Below are 9,506 nucleotides of genomic sequence, written 5' to 3'. Positions count from 1 at the left end.
CTCGAGGCTCAGAACTCTATCCACTGTGCCACCTACCTATAGAGCTAAGTCTGGAGTGGCACATTCTGTTGATACCTCTTTGGCAGATTCACGAACGACTGAAGAATCTATATTCAACAAATATTAAGTACCCACTGTGTGCCCAGAACTGAGCTTGGCATTGCAGGACATAAAGATTATATAAGATGGGACCATTGTTGTCATGCAGGTCACAGTCTAGCAAGAGGGTATGAGACCTACAAAAATAATTACAAATAAAAATAATTGTATATGATGTCCAAACAAGGTTTTATGTAAAGTCTGAAGGGAAAAAATAATTATCAACTGGTAAGATCAAGAAGGCTTCATGTAGGAAGTGGCATCTGAGATGGACTGAAGCAGGGGTTCTTAACCTGGGGTTCATAGACCCCTAAGGCTTTTGTGGATAGATTCCAGGGGGGTTGTGAAGTTGGATGAGGGAAAAATTGCATCATTATTTTCACTAGGCAGCTATGTGGCACAATGGATAGAGTGCTAGATTTAAAGTCAGGAAGACCTGAAGTCAAACCCTGACTCATATATCTTCCAGCTGTATGACCCTAGGGAAGTCACCTAAGTAAGCTTTGCCTGCCTCAGTTTTCTCATCTATAAAACAGGGATATTACTAACACCTACCTCACAGGGTTGTTATGAGGACAGAATGAGATATTTGTAAAATGCTTTGCAAATTTTAAAGTGCTATATAAATGCCACCGATTATTATTTGCTAACCTCTACCTCAGAGGTTTTTAACCTTTTTTGTGTCATGGACCCTTTCTGCAGTTTGGTGAAGCCTATGGATGCCTTCTCAGAATAATGTTTTTAAATGCATAAAGTAGATGAATAGGAATACAAAGGAAACCAAGTATATTGAAATACAGTCACTCTCTTTCTCTCCTTTCTTTCTCCATACATACATACCTATATACACATACACATACATACATACATATATATATATATATTTATATACATAGGCAACTAGGTGGTGCAGTGGATAGAATACTGGGCTTGGAGTCAGGAATACTCGTCTTCATGAGTTCAAATTAGCCCTCAGACACTTCCTAGTTATGTGACCCTGGGCAGATCGCTTAACACTGTTTGTCTCAGTTTCTTTATCTGTAAAATGAGCTAGAGAAGGAAATGGCAGACCATCCTAGTATCTTTGCCAAGAAAAGCCCAAAATGGGGTCACAAAGAATTGGACACAACTGAAACGATTGAACAACTATATATCTGTGTGTATATGTATGTATGTTTATATGTATATATGTATAATTTGTGGGTCTCAGGTTAAGAACTCCTTCTCTAACTAGTATTTCTTTCAATAATTTAAAAACATTTTAAAATAAAAAGGAAACAATAAAACAGAATAAAAAATATTATTATTTTGAGAAGTCAATAGACTTTACCAGTCTGCCAAATGTAACCACAATCCAGAAAAAAAGTTAAGAACCCTTGGAATAAAGGATGAATTCAAAAGGCAAAAAGTAGGAGACAGAAAATCTAAGAATTGGGATTAACATGAGAAAGTGCGTGGATGGACAAAAGCATGAAGCATGTACAGGGGACAATGAGTAGAAGTAATTCATTTTGACTAGAGAAAAAGAGTATGAGAAATGGAGTAAGGAAAGACAATGGCATGAGATAAGGCTTTACTGGATAGTCAGGTCAGCAGTTAGCCATCAAACTATTTTGGACTGAGGGGAGACATGAAACATAAGGAAGGTAAACTTTGGGAAGGAAGGGTGAGAAGGAAAGGATAATGAATGGACCAAAAAAAAAAACTGTTAAGAGGTCTCTTCAATAGTCTAGGAACACTACAAATTCCACCACACCAGCACTCCTCCTCGCCCCAGGACTGCCAACTGTGACCCAGATCTAAGCACGGGCAAAGCAAGAGATTCCTGCCTCAGCACCATCAGAGAGATCCCTGTAATCCCCGTCTGTTCAGCCACTGGATTCCCCCTCAGTCTGCGGGCTGAAAGCTCAGGAAGCAGCCGCCACCCCAGAGCTGAGCTGGGACTGGGGCTGGGACCGAACTTCTCTCTCACCACAGTCACAGACCTTTCTTACTGACCTTCTAGGTTATCTTTGGTGTTTGTGGGTTAAGACATCTGGAAGCCACCACAATTGCCTGTGATTCAGTCCCCAGAGGACTGCTCCAGGTTCACTGAGGCCTGGTCTTTTCCTGAACTGCATTCCTCTCCCAGCCTGGTGCAACAGGCCTTTCCAATCAACCATTCAGGTTGTCTTGGGCTGGAAATTTGTTTCACTCTGTCTTTCTGTGGGTTCTGCTGCTTTAGAATTTGTTTAGAGCCATTTTTTACAGGTATTTGGAGGGCTTTGGGGGAGAGCTCAAGCAAATTACTGCTTTCACTCTGTAACCTTAGCTCCACCCACAAAAAATAGAAGACAATGTGAAATATCTCATTGGAAAAACAACTGACCTGGAAAATAGATCCACGAGAGAGAATTTAAAAATTATTGGACCATCTGAAAGTCATGATCAAAAAAAAGAGCCTAGACATCATCTTTCAAGAAATTATCAAGGAAAACTGCCCTTATATTCTTGAACCAGAGGGTAAAATAGAAATGGAAAGAATCCACTGATCACCTCCTGAAAGAGATCCCCAAAGGAAAACTCCTAGGAATATTATAGTCAAATTCCAGAGTTCCCAGGTCAAGGAAAAAATATTGCAAGCAGCTGGAAAGAAACAATTCAAGTATTGTGGAAAAACAATCAGGATAACACAAGATTTAGGAGCTTCTACATTAAGGGACCAGAGGGCTTGGAATATAATATTCTGGAGGGCAGAGGTGATAGGAATACAGCCAAGAATCACTTACCCAGCAAAACTGAATATAATCCTTCAGGGGAAAAAATGGACATTCAGTGAAATAGAGAACTTTCAAGTGTTCTTGATGAGAAGACCAGAGCTGAATAGAAAATTTGACTTTCAAATACAAGATTCAAGAGAAGCATGAAGAGGTAAACAGGAAAGAGAAATAATAAGGGATTTATTAGGGTTGAACTGTTTACATTCCTACATGGAAAGATTATATTTGTAACTCATGAGACCTTTGTCAGTATTAGGGTAGTTGGAGGGAAAAAAAATATATGGACAGATAGAGAGAGAGAGAGAGAGAGAGAGAGACAGACAGACAGATAGATGGAGGGCACAGGGTGAGTTGAAGATGAAGCGGTGATAGCTGGAGAATAAAATTAAGGGGTGAGAGAGGATTATACTGAGAGAAGGAGAAAGGAAGAGGTAGAATAAGGTAAATTATCTCACATAAAACAGACAAGAAAAGTCTTTTACAGTGGAAGGGAAGAAGGGGAAGGTGAGAGGGAATGAGTGAACCTTATTCTCATTGGATTTGGCTTAAGGAGGGAATAACATACACACTCAAATGGGTATGAAAATCTATCTTACCCTACAGGAAAATAGGAAGGAAGGGGATAAGAGAGCAGGGGGATGATAGAGGGGAGGGCGGATTGGGGGAGGGGTAATCAGAAACAAACACTTCTGAGGGGGGACAGGGGCAAAAGAGAACAGAATAAACAGGGGGGCAGGATAGGATGGAGGGAAATATAGTTAGTTTTCCACAACATGACTGCTATGGAAGTATTTTGCATGACTGCTCATATATAACCTATATCAAGTTGCTTGCCTTCTCAATGAGGGTGGGTGGGGAGGGAGGATGAGAGAAAATTTGGAACCCAAAGTTTTAAAAAGAGATGTTAAAAATTGTTTTCACACGCAACTGGGAAATAAAATATATAGGCAATGGGGTGTAGAAATCTATCCTGCCCTACAGGAAAATAGACGGGGAAGGGGATCAGAGAAGGGAAGAAGAGATAGAAAGGAGGGCAGATTAAGGAAAGGGGTATTCAGAATGCATGCCATCTTGGGGTGGGGGGAGGGACAAGATAGGGAGAAAAATTGGAACTCAAAATCTTGTGGAAGTGAATGTTGAAAACTAAAAATAAATAAATTAATAAATAAAATAAAATATTCCTCCCATTTCCAACTACAAAAAAAAATAGTCTAGGAACAAGGTATGGAGAGAGGTAGAATTGTCAGAATTTTGTAACTTCTTGGAAACAAGAGGCTTAGGAGAGGAAAGAGTCAATGGTAACTTGATGATTTCAATCACAGGGATCAGAGTGGGTGGTGGCTACACTAACTTTTGAAATAATGAAGTCAAAAGATGGAACAGGTTCTTGTGGATGGATAATATGCTTGATTTTGCACGGGGAGCGTTCAGAGTTAGTGTGATATTCCAGTTAGTTTGAACTACTTAGAATTAGGCAGTTTGAAACACAGGTCTGGATTTGGAAGTCTTGTGCACAGAAGCGATACCAGAGGCTGTAAGAATAAATGAAATGGTAGAGATGGAAAAGTACTAAAGAAACAACTGGGGAGGATACCCACTATAGGGAGCTGGAAAGGGATTGACAAATCAGTCAAGAGAACAAGAAAAAGGAGAAGACAGTATCTCTGAAGCCAAGAGAGGAAAGAATATCCAGTCAACAGTGTCAAAAACTGCAGAACAGTAAAGGAGGATGAAAGGGAAGGATGTATCACATCAAATCCATTGGACATGATGATTAAGAGGTTAGTTGTGACATTTGAGAAGACAATTGCAAAAAGGTGGTGAGGTTAAATGACAGATTGGAAGATGGAGGCAAGTAAGTATAAAGTAAATGGTAAGAGATCAATCACCAAGCTTGGGCTTTCTCTACATGGGACGATAGTCTTTGCATTGGAAAAAAACTGAACAATAATGGCTTATAAAAAGCCATGAATTCAATGATGAAATGAATTCAAATCACCTGGTCCAGATGAACTATATCCATGGAAAGAACTGTCATATGTGATTGCTAGCCGCTGTCAGTGATATTTGAAAGATCATGTGGAGAACTGAAGATGTATCATAGGACTAGAGAAGGGTAATTTTTCAATTTTCAAAAAAGAGAAGAAAGCAGAATCTGCAAATCATAGATCAGTGAGCTTGACTTTGGTTCTTGGCAAAATTCTAGAATATAAACTATCGCACCAGCCCCTTCCTCAAATTCCACAGTTGGTCTTATAGTTCATAAGTCCACAGTTATATACTTACCTCAAAGCACAGGCATTAAAAATCACATTGTATGAAATGTATCAATTAAATATTTCCCCAATAAAGCTGGTATACACCTTCCCACAAATACATATAACATCAATGGGAATTGCAAACAATTGTTGGCAGCATATGTGAAGATTTAAAGAAGTAAGTAACTCAAGTCACCAGGACACACACAATGAAGACCTCCTGTGCCACAGTGCCACTGTTAATGATGCCATCATGCTGCCCCTGATGCTAGGCACAGATCCATGGGCATGAGGTTGTAGAGCTTCTCTCTGCCTCTTTTTAGTTAGAGTTCACCACTGGGGTATTTTCTCAACCTCATAGAAGGATGAGTGGGTTCTGCCATTGCTCACTTAGCTTAAAGCTTAGAAGTTTTTGTTGTTGTTGTTTTCCTGCCACAGATCTTGCAGAAAAGTCAGAAGCTTCAAAAAAATCTAGTCATATTAGGGAAAAAAAAAATCTCAAGTGACTTTTCACCCTCTCTGTCTCCCTCCCCTTATCCTCCAAGGTCTAACTGTTTCTCTAAGCCTTAGCTGAAATAAGCTTTTCCTCTCTAGAAGGAGAGGAAATACCACAGCACAGACCGAACTCTTGGGGATCCAGAGCCAATTGACCTAGCTTGTATCCTCAGGTTGTCACCTATATTTCTTGGTCAACAAAGACTGATTCTCAATTCTGTCTGACTTAGAGTCAGAAGGTCTATATAACTCACTGCTTAGTTTTCAATTGTTAAACTGCTTCCAGTCAGCGTTCATTTAGCTGTTACTTTAACAGCAAAATTCCAAGATCTCTTAGGACCTAGGAACTCCAGTATCTCAATTACAATTTTTTTACTCTTCCATGTAAATGAAGATGAAAGGGGGAAAGCATGGTAAGCCCAGTGGCCATGAGCATGTCCCTCACCTAAATAAATAGCTAATTTTTCCTATGTGTATATCTGGCTAGAAAATCTTTCCAGGCTCTGATTCTGCTCTACATCTTAAATAAAAGAGGTATTTAGTGTGTCCTAGGATCAGAGAACTAGAGCTAGAAGGGAATTTAGAAGCCATTTAGTACAATTCCTTCATTTTATGGATGAAGATACTGAGGTCTAGAAAAGTGAAGGAACTTGTGCAAGGCCACACAAGTAGTAAATGGCAGAGCTAGGATTTGAACCCAAGTTTTTTTTTTTTATTTCAAATCCAGTTCTCTTTAATTTAGAGAAGAAATCAGTGTCCTTTAAGAAGCAGCATGGCTTCATAAAAAACAAATCACACTAGGTCCCTTTCATACAGGGTTACTAGACTGGTAGAATAGAGGAGTGATGTAATTTACCTAGATTTTAGCAAAGCATTTGACAACATGTCTAATGTCACTCTTATGGACAAAATAGAAAGATTTAAAATAGACAATAATACCGTTAGAAGAATTTGAATATTGTTGAATTGCCAGAACTATTTTATCTTTCTTACTCAGGAAACTCAGTATGGTATAGTGGATACAGTGCTGGATATGGATTAAAGAAGATCTGCGTTTGTCTCCTATCTCTGACACTTAACTAATTTTGTGACAATGGGTAAGTCACTGGACCTCCTCTTCTCTTTCTCTATAGCCTTCCTCTTGGTGATCTCATTTCCTCCCATGGATTCAATGATCATCACAATGTCGATGACTCCCAGATAGACGTATTCAGTCCTAGTTTCTCTTTTAAAGTTAAGTCCCATATAACCAACTCCCTAATAGACATTTCCACCCGGATGATACCTCAAACTCAATATGTCTAAAACAGAACTCATTCATTTTAACCCAAATCCAACCCTCTTCCAAATTCTCTCTCTCTCTCTCTCTCCCCCCCCCAACCCTATCTTTCTAATCAATTAGGTTCACAACCTTGGAGTCATCATCACCTTTTTAACTCTACCTCAGACTCTATATTGAGTTAGTCATAAAGTCTTGTCAATTCTATCTTCATAACATCACTCCTATCCATTCCCTTCCCTCCATTGATATGACCACCATTCTCAGCAAGCACTCATCAACTTTTTCCTGGACTGTCAGAATAACTTAGTTTGCATGCCTCAAAATTCTCTCCCCTCTCCCAACAGCTGCCAAGGTGAAATCTCTAAATCATAGGTAGGTCTGACTATGTCAGCCTCCTACACAAAACTTCAGGGGTTCCATACTGCAAATAGGATAAAATGAAAACTTTCCCATTTGGCATTTAAAACCCTTCACAGTGTGGTTGCAGCCTACCTTTCTGGACTTAGTGCACATTCCTTTGTTTTACAAATTCTATGTTTCATCCAAACAGATGTGTTTGCTATTCTTCATATCTGATATTTTATCTTCTGTCTCTATTCCTCTATATGTGTAGTCCCTCATACTTGCAATCTACTCCCTCCTCACTTCTACCTCATAGAACTCAAAGCTCTGCTCAGGTTGTTATTTCTTACATGACATCTTTTCAGATTTCACAGTTGCTGGTGCCCCCTCCCCTCCATTGCTTGTATACATTTTGTATTCACTTACATATGTGTATGTTGTTTCCCACAACAGAATGTAAGTCCCACAAGGGCAGGAACTGTTTTATTTTTTGTCTTTGTATCCCTACACTGAGTTCAGTGGCTGGTATATTGTAGGTGATTAATAAATGCTTGTTGAATGAATGACTCAATGACTTGGGACCTCTCTAAATCTTGCTTGTTCATTTATTTTTCATCTATAAAATGGAAACAACTCTTATGGTATCTATTTCCCAGTGTTGTTGTGAGACTCAGATTTGAGGATGTATGCCAAATACTTTCTAAACTTTGAAATGCTATTTAAATATCAGTCAATGTTAATAAGCAAGCACTCTACCTACCATAGGAGCTAATTCCCTGAACTCTTCAGTGTATCTTGACTTGATCATGATTTGCAGTCTGATTTGCTTTGCTACAAACATTTAGCTTTCTGAGTTGTTCTTGTCACCAAAGAGAGAATGAGAGAGTCAGGCTGATGTGGATACATGCAACTGGGGTTCCCTCTTATCTCCTTCTCTCCATCCTAGTTCAAGCTTTCAGAACCTATTACCTGGATTTGTACAGTAGCCTCCTAATTGCTCTCCTTCTGTCTCTTTGCTCTTAAATCATCCTCTACATACCTGCCAAAATGATATTCCTAAAATGCAGGGTTGATCATGCCCCTCCCCTATTCATTAAACCCAAGGGATTCCTTATTAGTTCTAGGATCAAATACAAATTCCTCTTCTGTGCATTTAAAACTCCTCAGAACCTGGCTACCATTTATCTTTCCACACTCATTATACGTTACTCCCTTTCATACACCATTTGGTCTGATCGAACTGGCCTTTGATACAGTTTAACTGGAAAAACTTTGTGAGGTAAATACTATTATTACTGCCATCTTACAGATGAAGAAAATGAGGTGGTTTTTTTTTTTTGGTTTTTGGTTAGGCAATGGGGGTTAAGTGACTTGCCCAGGGTCACGCAGCTAGTAAGTGTTATGTGTCTGAGGCTGGATTTGAACTCGGGTCCTCCTGAATCCAGGGTCGGTGCTCTATCCACTGCGCCACCTAGCTGCCCCTGAAAATGAGGTTTTAGAAGAATAAGTGACTTACCCATGGTCACATAGCTAGGTAGTTAGGATTCAAACCTAGACTTCCTTGACTTGGTGCTCCTCACAAACAACATCCCACCTCCTGTCTCCATGCCTTTGTATCTCTCATCCTCCCACCCTAGGATGCACTGCCTCTTCTGTGGTACCCCTTAATTTTCTTCAAAGCTTAGTTCAATACCACCTCCTCCTGTCTTTCCTGATCCCTCAACTGGTAGTCCCCTACCCCTCCTTGCAAAATTATTTTATATTTATTTTGTATGCATTCTCCTCTGATAAAATGCAAACTTTTTGAGGGCAGGGACTTTCTCATTTTTCTCAGTATCATCAGCTCCTGGCATAGCACCTGAAACATAGTGAGTGCTTATTGGTGCTTGTTTCAGCAGCACATACAACAAAATTAGAATAATGCAAAGATTCATATGTCATCTGCATAAGAGTGATATGCAAATTCTTGAATTGTTCCATATTTTTAAACTGAAAATAAGACAAAATTGAATTTTTAAAAAAATAACTGCTTATTGATTGATAAGTCTTAGAGAATTGGAAAGATATGGCTGAGTACCTCTTTACCAGCTCCCAAGTTAGGCAATCCTGGAAAAAAAATGATTAGTTCAATGACCAAGAGAGTGATTTTCACCTTCTCTCTTTCTAGGGTCAGGGAAAAGCAGCAGGAGAATCTTTCCCAACCTCTATTCTTCAGGGATTTACTCAGCCTACTTTTTGGAGGCTGTCCTACCCAAAAAATGTTGGTATTCT

General features: G+C 39.3%; 1 non-coding gene across 1 annotated transcript; it reads left to right on the top strand.

Moving 5' to 3' along the window:
* The first annotated feature begins 9,117 nt into the window (after nt 1-9,117).
* LOC114029374 lies at nt 9,118-9,221 on the top strand. Its single transcript, XR_003567484.1, has one exon. It is a non-coding gene; the product is annotated as a U6 spliceosomal RNA (small nuclear RNA).
* Nucleotides 9,222-9,506: the final 285 nt, after the last annotated feature.

The sequence above is a fragment of the Vombatus ursinus genome, unplaced genomic scaffold (genome assembly GCF_900497805.2).
Source record: "Vombatus ursinus unplaced genomic scaffold, bare-nosed wombat genome assembly UNPS02014926.1, whole genome shotgun sequence".
NCBI classification, from domain to species: Eukaryota; Metazoa; Chordata; class Mammalia; order Diprotodontia; family Vombatidae; genus Vombatus; species Vombatus ursinus.
The sequence above is the reverse complement of the archived record's forward strand: the minus strand, read 5'-3'. Positions and strand labels throughout refer to the sequence as shown.